Here is a 13,655-nt window from a genome sequence, read left to right as displayed (position 1 = left end):
ATAGAATATTGAAAACAGTGTCAGTTCAGTTTTCAGAATTTAAGTTCAGTTCAGTTTAGCTCAGTTCAGTGTGGTTTAATAGTCACTATTGAGAGTCCAAACACTTAAGAGCAAATCCATCCAAATCCAAGCCAGTGGCGACAGCGGTGAGAAAAAAAAACTTCACTTCACTTCACTTCAATTGGCGAAAGTAAAGAATTAAAAAAAACTTGAAAGAAACCAGACTTAGTTGTCATTATTTCTCTGCTGGTCAAACGTTTTGTGCCGGCCTGCAGTCAAGGCACCGGAGGCTGGAAAGCTGGACCTCAGCATCTCATGCTCTCCACTCCACCATGACCACCACAGTAGCTGCTCAGGATATGGCCTGGTCCAGAATATGGAAACCTTGGGATCATCTCGATGCTGGTCTTGGATCAAATCGTTGGAGCTGCATAGTCCGAGGGCCTCAGGATGAGTATTCCCAGGTGGAAATAGAGAATAAAGAGAATAATTTGTCTAGCTGCTGTTTATAGTGTATATAAACAACATGCAAAAATCTGCAAAAATGCACATTCATGGATCATAACACTAAGTGATGCACTTAGTATATGCTTTACTAAAAAGATAGGTCTTTAATCTAGTTTTGAATTGGGATAGTGTGTCTGAGCCTCTAACATTATCAGGAAGGCTATTTTAAAGTTTAGGAGCCATAAATGAGAAGGCTCGACCTCCTTTACTTGACTTTGCTATTCTAGGTCCCACTAGAAGCCCTAAAATAAATAAGAAATAAACCACCCTAACCAGAAAATCTACTTTAGATTGTAAATATGTGTTGTGTTCCTTCCTCTCAATAAGATTATCCCAAAATGAAAAGTGACAGAATGATTGTGTCACTTCATAAAATTAAGCGTCACACAGACAAATTAGTAATTATTTAGATATTTAGACTCTTTTAATGCCTTTATTAGCTCTTCTGACTCAGTTCTAGTTTAATGAGGCCTCATTTAAATTCATTGTAAAATACCAAAACAAGTTTTATATAGAATTTATAAATAATTAGGTAATTACAGTTTTTCTTGACTACTTTGATACAGCTGTCAACTGAAACTCCACCTTTTCAAGATAGTTAATACTCAAGCCTAAACAGTGGGACTCATGGGTAAAATGATATATTTTGCTTGCAAAAGGGTCTAACCGTGCCAAAAAATTACCAACAGGGAGCTAGCTCTCTGCAATTCTCACAAGGTTGCCCACTAAGCAGGGCTGCGTCTGGTCAGTAGCTGGATTGGAGACCACATGGGAAACTATAGGTTGCTGCTGGAAGTAGTGTTAGCGAGACCAGCAGGGTGTGCCCAAACTGTGGTCTGTGTGGGTCCTAATGCCCCAGTATAGTGAAGGGGACTCTATACTGCTTAGTGAGCACCGTCTTTCGGATGAGATGTTAAACCGAAGTCCTGGCTCTTTGTGGTTGTTAAAAATTCCAGGATGTCCTTCGATAAAGAGTAGGGGTTTAACCCCAGCGTCCTGGCCAAATCTGCCCACTGGCCTCTGTCCATCATGGCCTCCTAACCATCCCAATATCATAATTGGCTTCATCACTCGGTCTTCCCTCCACCAATCAGCTAGTGTGTGGTGTGCAGTCTGGCGCAAAATGGCTGCCGTCGCATCATCTAGGTGGATGCTGCACACTGGTGGTGGATGAGGAGACCCGACCCCCCCTTTCCCCCCCACCCCATGTGTAAAGCGATTTGAGTGTCCAGAAAAGCACTATATAAATGTAAGGTTATTATTATTATTATTATTATTATTATTATTATTATTATTATTATTATCATTATTTAAAATATGCAACAAAAGCAAATTTTGCCTTCAAACAACACAACTTGCAAACAAGTATGAGCTATATTTCAATCAGTCATTACACAATGGACAACGAAATACTGAACTCAGTGCAACATTTCTTGACATTGTAATCAATTGCCTGTGCCATTTGTTGTCTTTCTATGTAAGCTGTGTCAAATTTGCCTTTTTGTATAGAACTGGATCCAGAGTAAGAAATGCTTTGATTAAACTTTTATTGAATTCATCACATTTTTTTCAAACTGTGGCTAAAAACTGAAATACTGTAAAAACATAACAAAAAGAACCTAATTAAATACTGTAAATATTACTGAAAACAAATGTAAACCAAAATAAAGTAAAATCTATTGGGAATATAAACCGTTATTGATCTCCTCCATCCCTGCTGGAAAAGAATAACATAGACCTACCACCTTTAAGGTTTGCAGACTGATTGCTAATTGAAGATTTGTATGAAGGAGTGTTAAACTGGTGATTCAGAAATGTTATGCTGATCTTGATAGTGTCTAATGGTTAGAAGTAGATGGTTTCTGTTTAATTACCATAGCTACAACAATGGGGTTTGGACTGCTTGAATGTTTTCGAAAAATGTTGGGGGTAATGTATCAATCCAATGAGAAAGGGTTTACACATTTGCAAGGCATGGCTTCTGCTCTGCTGGATGGTGATGAGGAAAACTGAGTGGATCCTAGTTTCTTTAACCAGGTCAAAGCAAACAAGAAAAACTGTAATAATAAGCTAATGCCACATTGCCATGTAGACTACAACCTAAAATACAACATATAATTAACAAAACATTTATCTCGCTATACAAATATATAAATCTAGAGGAGTTAGTGCATCTCATGTCCTCTTGAAACTTAAAATGAAAATTTACTCACAATTTACTCATCTTAAAGTGGTTCCATACTTATCCAGCATTTTTCAAAAAACCTTATTTTGTGTTCAACCAGAAAAAAAAAAAAATTACTTAAACAGGTTTGTGATAAGTGAGGAGTGAGTAAATGATGATAGAATTGTCACTTTTGGGCGAACTGTCCTGTTAATAACCACTGATAAAATGTATTGTGTTCTGTCTGTGCTTAAAATGGAAAAGAGAACTCTGTTACAATCTGAAGTACTTTTTAATATGAATGCTGTTTTGTTATTATAATTTTAAATGTATTTATTTGTTTAGAGGGATACATTAATGTCTCTAGTGCCACTAAAATGACACTTAAGAGAGTCTCTAGAGGGGTTTTTACATAATTTGAAGCAACCACTAAAATGCTGTGCAAGTCTGACCTCTGCTGGTAAAATATAGTATAGCACGTTTTGAATGCTTTTTTTTTCGTGCTGTGAGAATGTGGGCAAATTATATAAACAGTATAGAAATAGTATGTAAATACTATAAGCAGTATATAAATAGTATGTATGTAATCGCATGAGTATAGAGTTTTCCTGAAATAAGCATAGATTTAGTTCACAAAAACAAACAAACCACTTGTGTAATCAACAAAGCTAAAGACTAATTATGATTATGAGATCATGTGAAATTTATATTCTTTTTCATAAAGCTTACTTACCAGGTAATGTTTAACAGAGTATTTTCCACAAAGTATTTTCCTATTGTATTTTTCTAGAAAGACTTTTATTTTGGCTAAAATTATATCTTGAAAAACAAATATATCTTGCTCTAGAAGACAGAAATATTAAAGTAAACACTGTGAAAAATAATTTGGTAAACATTTGAAATATATGAAAAAGAAAAACTGGAGGGCTAATAATTTTGACTTTATATACAGTATCCACACACAACCTCAAATCAGAAATAGTTGTGACGGTGTAGAAAATGCAAATAAAAAAGTAGTGCTTTTTAAATTTACTTTGACGTGTATTTTATTGCAAACAATACTACAGCACATTACTTAATGTGTTTCCCATGATTCATTTATTTATTTATATTTTTAAATAAACACATATTGCAGTTGGGGTTCTTGAAACATTTAAAAAAAAAAAGTTGAAACCTTGAAGCATTTAGCACTTTATGTTGCCATTCCTTTTCACAACACTTAAGGGACATTTAAGGACTGAAGACACCAAGTGATGAAATGTTTCAGGTGTTATTTTGTCCCATTCTTTCCACAAACAAGTTTTAAAGTGGGCAACAGTATAGTATTGGTATTGTCACATTTTCTATTTTCACATTCTCTATTGGAGACAGTCAGGACTGGAGACAGGCCAATCAATTACCTCTTACTCTGCATCCAGAACTTTGTAATGTTTGCAGAATGTGTGTGTGTGTGTGTGTGTGTGTGTGTGTGTGTGTGTGTGTGTGTGTGTGTGTGTGTGTGTGTGTGTGTGTGTTTTAATTGTCTTGAGATATGCATGGGTGTCCCTGGAAAAGAAGGCAGTACAATGTGCTCTAAAATCTCTTTGTACTTTTCAGCATTTTTGCTGCCATCATAGAAGTGCAACCCTTGCCATGGGCACTAACACAACCCAATACCAAGACAGACCTTGGCCTTTGGACTTGCTGTTGCTGGTAACAGTCTGCATGATCCTTTTCTTCTTGGTCTGTAGCACACAGCATTAATTTGTCCCCAAAAATACCTGAAATACCAACAAAATCTCAAAGCAATTCATAACTTTTTGATTTAGTGGCTACTTTTTACTGAATTTGTATAATCTCATTTGTACATTTTAGTATGATATGCGCAGCCCCCAGTGACGGTGGGGTTTAGGGGCATGGTTGGGTGTCACACCTCCATTTTAAAAATGGTTAATTTTTGTATGACTAAACTCCTTCGAATTCTAACAAATTACCCATTAAACTTAAAAAAATAGTAAATTAGTTAAGTTTCCTCATAAAATCAGTCTGGAACAAACCAATTCATCTCACCACCGTACATGCTTGCACTGTGTGATCACGGTCCATCCCAGATGCCTCTAAGCCTAGAGAGGATGATGGCACTTTTGGACACTGTTAACATCAGGCTTCCTTTTGGCACGGTACAGTTTTAACTGGCATTTGGGGATGTATGTATTGTGATTCTTATTGAGAAGGGTTGCCAAAGTAGTCCTGAGACCATGTGGTGTTATTGCTTATAGATGAACGAGGATTCTTAATGCAGTCTCACCTGAGAGATTACAGTAGATCAGCTTAGGCTTGCACTGCATGTCCTCTACGGACTGAAATTCCTTCAGTTTCCTTGAATCTTTTAATTATGTTCTGCACTATTGAAGGTGAAATATCCAAATGCCTTCCTATCTTTCTTTGAGGAACATTGTTTTTAAACATTTCAATTCATTTCCTCATGTATTTGTTGACAAACTGGAGATCCTTGGCCCATCTTTGCTCCTGAAGGACTAGACCTTTCTTGGTGCTGCTTTTGTGCTAAATCATAATTATTGCTTATGTCCCAAGACTCCCAACTTTTTTTGGAATGTCTGAATGACAGGGAAGAATGTATATTTACAAAGGAACGGAAGTTGACCAAACAAAACATAAAATATTTTGTGTTCATATTGTCTGCAAAAAAAAAAAAAAAAAAAAAAAAAAACAGTGAAAGTTGTTCAAAAGTAAATTTGGAAATTTTGGGGTTGTATATACACACACACACACACACACACACACACACACACACACACACACACACACACACACACACACACACACACACACACACATATATATATATATATATATATATATATATATATATATATATATATATATATATATATATATATATATATATATATATGGAGGTTAGATTTCCACCCAAAAATTTAATTATGACATTGAGTGAATGCTTGGGTATTGAGCATGGATGCTATGAGGAGAAATAAAAGTCCAAAAATAGACCAAGATCTTGACTTGAGTATAGTGAGGATGAATAAATGACATTATCTTTTTTGCACAGTAAGTCTACCTTGTGTTTTATTTGCAAATCCAATCTATGTTTCAAAAGAGAAATATAATGTATAAAACTTTAACTTTTTATAAAAAGCATTTATAAAACTTTTTATTTATATTATTTTAATAAATAATCGTTTTTTTTTTAGTAATGGACAATGCACAGATATTGATGTTTCACAGAGTTTTTACACTGCATTATTTTAACCTAACAAACTTGTTTACATTGCTCTACTTACATTAAATTCAAATCCCAAATATCAGAAATGACAATAGATTGTTAAGATTTAATTAATATCAATGTTAATGTTTTTGATTAATGCACTTGACAGATTTCATTCATTCATTTTGCTTCTGCTTAGTCCCTGGTTCATCTGGGGTTAACACAGCGGAATGAACCGCCACTTACTCGACAGATGTACTCATTTACAAGAAAAGAGGTCTGATGGATTTAGAGAGTTTTGCATCTGCACTCTTCATATATATATGTGTGTGTGTGTGTGTGTGTGTGTGTGTGTGTGTGTGTGTGTGTGTGTGTATATACATATATCATTGCCCCCTTAATTTTTTACATACATTTAATTAATTAAAATAATTTAATTAATCATTTTGTCTTTATCTGCATAGGCCTATTTATGTTTACTGCTGATAGAGGATTTATTGACTGTGACGTTTAATTCCAATCAAAGGATAAAATGCTATGATAAATGTAATGCATTATATGTCCAGAAATAGTGTCACTTGAAAACCGAAATGACCTTGCTATGTGAACTCTTACATAAAGACACACTGCGTTCGCTCTTACACACACTCATGCAGCAATCAACATGAATCCCTCACGAGAATGCCTGGGGTGAAAATCTTCAAACCTAAAAAATGGTAGTCAGAAGAAGGTACTTGAAAGTCACAAATAGCCCATCATTGCAGAAAAATAGCCCCTTTTTTGCAAATCCCTTTGTAATCTTACTGCATCATTTACAGTGTCCTCTGACCCACTGATGTTTTGTACATGCTTTTATGCTTCATGCGGGTGTATTTTAATCTAAGCCTAAAATCCAAAAGCTGTTACTTAACTTTATGTAGTGAATATGGAATTTATACAGATGCCATTTATGTTTTATACAAAAATTGTAAAGTAATTGTCTGAAGTTAGGATAAAAGAACAGATTTTCATAAATCACCAATCGAAATAAATGTGTAAATGCAAATTGGCATAAAATACCTAAAATTGTCCTATAGCAATATGTTCATGCTGTACACTGTTAGACATTTCAAAGGGTTTTTACAGTAACTTACTGGCAACACTGTTGCCAGTAAGTTACTGTATTTTAGATTTACAGTATACAACTGTAAATCCGTTTACAGTATGTTACCGTAGTGTCTGAAAATGGTTAACTACTGTAAAAACCTAAGTTAACAGTTAGCTACTGTAAACCTTTTAATTTTGTCCTAAATATTTTATAATATAATTTTATTAATATTATTTTAATACTATAGACCTAAAAAAGACACAATTACAAAATATTAACAAAATAAACACTCTTTATTTAAAACATTGGAGATGCTTAAAACAAGCTTAAAAATGTGTAAAAACATTACATTTCAATCATTCAAAATATTTTATTTTAAGAAAAAAAAACATTGAAAATGACAAAGCACATTAACATACATGTACAAAACTAATTTAAGTGTCTGACCTGTATATTGTTGAGAAAAAAAAAAAACAATTGTACTAAGTACTACTGACATTAAACCAGACACAATTACAAAATATTCCATTCTTTAAAACATTAATAATGCTTAAAGCATTTAAGGAAAATGTGTGAAAATTACATTAAGCATTAAAATCAACAGATTAAAAATAAATAAATTACACAAAGCACTAGAACATACATGTACAATAAAAATTTAAACTTCTGAATTGCATATTGTTGGAAAAATAAATATTTGTAACTATTAGCCGACTCAGAAACAACCCAACTTTAAAATATTACTAGTTCTGGTGTCAAATGCTCAACAAGGTCTGAATTCACATGTTCAAATGCAATTCATCTTTATTTCTATTGCACTTTTACAATGTTGATCAATGATGTCAAAGCAGCTTAACATAGAAGTTCTTGTAAATTGAAGCTGCTCCAGTTTTCAGAATTGAAGCAGTAAATGTCACTGCTGAAAGTCCAAACACTGAAGAGCAAATCCACCGATCCACCAATCGTAGCCAAGTGATCCAGTGGCGACAGTGGCATGGAACAAACTTCACCAACTGACGAAAGTGTAGAATAAAATCCCTTGAGAGATACCAGGCTCAGTTGGGCACGACCAGTTCTCCTCTAGCCAAACTTGTGCAAGGCCGCAGTCTAGGCACCAGAGGCTTGAAAGTTCACCAGTGGGTGGTCAGGCTGGCCCATTGGATCAATGCGGAAACTCATTGATCACGTGTGTCTTTTAGGATTCACTCCTCCATGACCACCACAGCATCTGGTCAGGATTTGGCCCAGTCCAGGATTATGAAGAACTCTGGATAAGGACAAACAGACTAACATAAGCATAGAAGAAGCTTGTTTAAAAAAAATAAATCATATACTGGTTAGTTATTTTGAAGCATGGCAGCTAGGTTGGGGTAGTTTTCAGCTGGTACTGAGCAACTGGCTCCTGCTCATAACCTGCTCACTACCATGTTTAAAAGATAACTAACCAGAATGTCCTGTTTATTTTTTTCCCTAACAAGGTTTTACAAAAACATTGTAGCATTTGTGATGGGTTGATTCACTGCAGGACAGATTAGACTATTTGTTTTATGTATTCCTAATAAACTAAAACTGACTGAATACTGATAAAACTATTGAGAGTGTCTCACCTAATCCAAGTTCTCAGTTAGCTGGTGAAAGAAGGATAACTCACTGTTGTTCATGGTTGTCATTCTCTTCACTACTTCTCCTGCTATCTTCTGGCTCACTTTGGTTGTTGCTGTGCATTTTGTTTCATCCTCTGGAATTATTTATACAAAAAATTGTATTATTTTATTTATTACAAAATATTTAGGCAACATGAAATGGGGAAAAAGACATTTAATACATAGACAAATGCATGTATCCCAATACTAATTATTGTATTTTGAAATGTCTGACCCATGACAGACCTCAATCTGCTCAAAAATATTATAAACAAAGATGAAAAAAAAACCTACTAAATGGTTTAATAAAAAAGGGAAAAGATTTTTTTATTTAGCTAGCAACTAAACATGTGACACATTTTGTATTAAAAGTAACGTTAATATATTGAGAAACAAATAGATGTACAGTACTTACTGTTGTATGAGGTCCAGTTTGCACAGGCAGGCTCCCAGTATTCTATATTGAGACCATAAAAAAGCCAAAAATACAGATAAGAATACCATGCTACAATCCACAACCTCCACACAACTTTTTTTTTTATTTGTTTACCTTGGTTGCTTACTGGTCTTGCTTATTTTTTAAGCATAAGGCTGTGCTGATCAAGATGTTCCTCTGAAATGCTGTTTGTTTCTTCAGACAAAACCTGCTGCTGTGCCAGTGCCATATCTAAACAGAAAAAAATATAATGGTAACAATTATGTTAAACCAAATGTCAAGAGTTGTGATAAAAAAATAATTAGCAAACAATAAATAGCAAAAAGGTGGTTATTAGCATAATGCATAGAGGTAAAATTGGTTTTATATTAGCAGATTCAGACTTCCCCCTTAATAATTTAATTTCATAAAAGTATTATTTGCAAACTCTAAATAGCGAAATCATTTTAGCAGCTAATGACTATCAAAGTACAACATGCTCACGGTCAAATAAACAGTGTTAATGTTGATTTCAAGTCATACTGGCATGCTAATTCTGATCGAATATTCAAAGTAACATGGTAAACAGTATAGAGTCTTTTAAATGAACGAATGTGCGAATATAAAACCAACTTTACCTCTATGCATATTGTAACGTTATAGATTTACGTTAACGTTCTTATAGGTTACGTCGCGATGTTATTTTCTCAAGCTAACGTTATAAGTTACTCTAAACCAGAGAAAAATAAGTTCACAACATCTAATATATATAGTATAAATCAATATAAGTTAAACGTTGCACGTTAAAATGAGTTTGAGTCCAATTCAGTATGAACTTAGCTCAGTTTAGCTAACAGTTAACATTACCATTTTAAGATCGCTTCAGCCAATGTTGCCGAGCAAACAAATGCTAATAGAGGTGCTCAAATCAATGTCGAGTGTTGTCAGCACAGACAGACGCGCTTTTACCTGGATTATTTGTTGGTCTTTCATTCATATTCTTCTGGGGGAAAACACTCTCTGCCGGACCGTTGTCTCGTGCTAAGTGTCCTCCAAAACTGTCTGCATACCTCTGGTTCCCTCCTAAACCAAAACCCGCTGCAACACCGGTTCCTATGTAAATAAATAAAAAGATATGACGAGAACAATGGCTAATAGTCATAAACAGTCTTATTTAAAGTAATAGTAGTGTTAATGTAATAAATTAAATAAAGGTAACATCTTAATATATGATATATTTCTCAAATGGGCGAAATAACGCCAAGCCAGAGAAAATAATAATAGCCAACTTTATACTTTACTTTGTTCTATTCTCGTCCACAAAACATTCTGTAAAATGAAACACTGCCTCAGCTTACCAGAGTAAAGTTTGTTAAATCCAGCATGTTCTTCAGGCACACTAATAAATTGTCCTCCAGAATTGCTCCAGGGTCCTCTGGCAAAATGTGGTGGAGAGTAGTCGAATCGCCGCAAGGTGGCGTTGAAGCAGTTGTGGAAAATACAGTATAATACACGAATTTTTACAAATACAGTACATCGCTGTATATGTTGTTCGACGTCACACTAAATTCCCATAATGCAACGGTAAATACAGTTATTTACCGTAAAAGGAATTTGCAGTATTACACTGGGTGAAATACAGTAAATAACTGTGTAATTTACAGAAATGTCTAACAGTGTACATCATGCTTTACATCATGATTTACTGAAATTTTAAGCAGCCTAAACTGGAATTAAAAAGTAGATTTGTCTCATTTTAAATAAATACTAAAACTGAAAATTTACTTTAATTATAAGTAAATAAATGTTCAACAATATCCTCAGAATTTTTACTATGGTGCATTTTTCCCCCTCTATATATATATATATATATATATATATATATATATATATATATATATATATATATATATATATATATAATAGTTAACATTAGTTAATGAAAATACAGTAGTTCATTGTTAGTTCATGTTAACTCATGGTGCATTAACTAATGTTAACAAGCATGGACTTGGATGTTAATAATGCATTAGTAAATGTTCAATTATGATTAATAAATGCTGTACAAGTGTTGTTCATGATTAGTTCATGTTAGTAAATGCATTAACCAATGAACCTTATTGTAAAGTGTTACCCAAAATTTAAAGTCATAATTGTTTTTATTAATATCTACAGAAACTAAGTTGTATTTTTTCATAATTTTACATTAATAAATATTGTAATTCCACATACATTAAAGGGCATCTGTGGAAGCTGTTGGAAGCTGTTTGGACAAAACTGTGTTGGTATAGTGTGTACACAGTCATAACAGGGTGGAATAAACACAGCACGTCTCTTTTTAAATACTTTCTGGTGTTAAAATATGATCCAAATCCCAATAATTTTAAGGCCCACCACAACATGACGTAGGAGCGCTGTTTCCATGCCCACCAAATTGATTGACAGCTGCATATTAACATGTCTACATAATGACACGTATAAACATGTCCACAAGACAGAATTTGCAACGAAACTGGGATTAAAAGATCTGTTCCAGATCTCTGTGATCAGCTGCACCTTAAGAAATGAGCTTTACAAGTTTTAACGTTTGTAAAACAGAGAATCGGGTCCGTAGCCAGCCTGGTGAAATGAGTGGTTCTTTTTTCTCAAAATGTAGTCCTTTTTGCAGTTATTTGCCTATTTTTGATGAGATTTAAATACTGCATTTTAAGCACAATTTATTTAGCTGAATTGAATTGTTGCTTCACTTCACATTACTTCACTTTATGATGTACCAAATATTTCCTAAAGATTTAGAATAAAGAAATGAAAAAATAATTAAAATACAAACAATTATACCATATATCATTAGGAAAAAAATGAAGCTATTGAAGTTTTTAATTAGAAATTGTAGCCTATTGTCATTTATTAGGCAAAAAACAAACTGGCCAGCATGTTCAATTTTCCTCAGTCAGAATTTTCATTTCAATACAAAATAATGAAAGGATTTAGAATAAAAGTAACCTGTAAAATTATTTCTCAATTTAAAAACAATACAGTGGCAAAAACAAGGCTTCTTATACATAAGATTTTGTGTTTTCTTGCACAGCTGGATGTTGGACAAATATTTGTTAGCATTGGCCAAAACTAATTATTTGAAGTCACACCAAAACAGTATACCAGACATAGGATTCCGCTTGGTCTTACAGCTTTTTTCGATGGGTTATTTTCACTATTTATGATGGAACAGCAGTCAAAATAGGACAAATGAGCTCATCATGGGATAATTCTGGACCATTGTCAGTGAGGGATGGGTCTTCCGAACCAAAGATTGCAACGGTGGTAGCTTATTTGCATTTAAAGGCACAGGCTACAAAAGCAGCTACACTTTGCTCTGAGTCCAAATTGGTCATTTTCTGTATTGTTTAATAGCTAATCTGATAGGTACTTTGTGCAGAAACTAATAGACACAGATAAATAATTTTTTTAATTCCCAAGTTCTGCTGGTTGACGCAATTTTCCCTGCCAATCTTTAACCAATTGTAATTGTTTGTTTTGGTTCAATTTGGATTTTTTCAATTCTGAATCTATAAAATGTGAATATGGGTAGTATGAATGACATTCAGCACTCTACATCCACCAGTGTTGTCATTATAGGAAGTTCTACCAATGTCAGCTGCGTCACCTCACTTCCATTGAAAAATCCTTTTCCATGGCCTCATGGGATAGTAAAGTGTCCATCAATTGCACACTTCAGAATCTCAGTGGAAGTAGAAGGTCATCCTGGTACTCTACGCCTATTTTTATTTATTAATTTTTTTTTGTATTTTCAAGATTGCGCTTTCTACTCTGCTCACATTTTTTTTTCACAAACGATACTGCAGGAAAGTGTGGGATTTTTTTTTTACTGATTAATATTAACATGTAAATCCATTCACAATTATATGTTTTATCATAACAGAAAACACTGTGCCTCTTCAAAGATCTATTAAGCAGACCTACTAAAATATCTGTTACATTTTAATCCACAGATGCATGCATTTAGTCCAAAAAGAGGGTAATAAAACATTAAGTAGTTCTATTTTTTTAATGAAAGTTTTTACCAACAATTAATCATCTAATTATACAGATGATAGATTTTTTATGGATATATATATATATATATATATATATATATATATATATATATATATATATATATATATATATATATATATATATATATATATATATATATATTAACTGAAAAAAAAAAAAAAACAACTGTAATTTTAAGGTTTAAACCATAGCCGTTAAATTACAAAAATGTACTGTGCAATAATGGTAATTCAATTCAGTAATTCAGACTCTGTTATTTATTCTATTTTTTTTTTTTTTACAGTAAATTTCTGTTTTTTGATGGCTGTTACTTTACTTTTTTTTTTTCCGGCACTCCAGCTGGTGTACATAAACTGTTAAATTACGGATTTTTTACAGTTTATATATATCCATAAAAAATACATCATCTGTATAATATATATATATGTATGTATGTATGTATGTATCTATGCATGCATGTATGTATGTATATATATATATATATGTCATGGTCGGGTGAGGGGAAAAGGAGCGAGGACTCAATTGCAACAAAT

At 33.3% G+C, this 13,655-nt stretch overlaps 1 long non-coding RNA gene across 2 annotated transcripts; it reads right to left on the bottom strand.

Moving 5' to 3' along the window:
* Window positions 1-7,261: 7,261 nt before the first annotated feature.
* LOC137488508 (uncharacterized) lies at window positions 7,262-10,594 on the bottom strand. Of its 2 annotated transcripts, none has more exons than XR_011007573.2 (6): window positions 10,404-10,594; window positions 10,015-10,158; window positions 9,181-9,297; window positions 9,046-9,087; window positions 8,595-8,725; window positions 7,262-8,254 (listed from the first exon to the last, which is right to left on the bottom strand). It is a non-coding gene; the product is annotated as an uncharacterized lncRNA (long non-coding RNA). The 2 variants fall into 2 exon arrangements; XR_011007572.2 differs by having other exon boundaries at window positions 8,639-8,725; window positions 10,404-10,516.
* Between the last annotated feature and the right edge of the window lie 3,061 nt (window positions 10,595-13,655).

The sequence above is a fragment of the Danio rerio genome, chromosome 19 (genome assembly GCF_049306965.1).
Source record: "Danio rerio strain Tuebingen ecotype United States chromosome 19, GRCz12tu, whole genome shotgun sequence".
Lineage (NCBI taxonomy): Eukaryota > Metazoa > Chordata > Actinopteri > Cypriniformes > Danionidae > Danio > Danio rerio.
The sequence above is the reverse complement of the archived record's forward strand: the minus strand, read 5'-3'. Positions and strand labels throughout refer to the sequence as shown.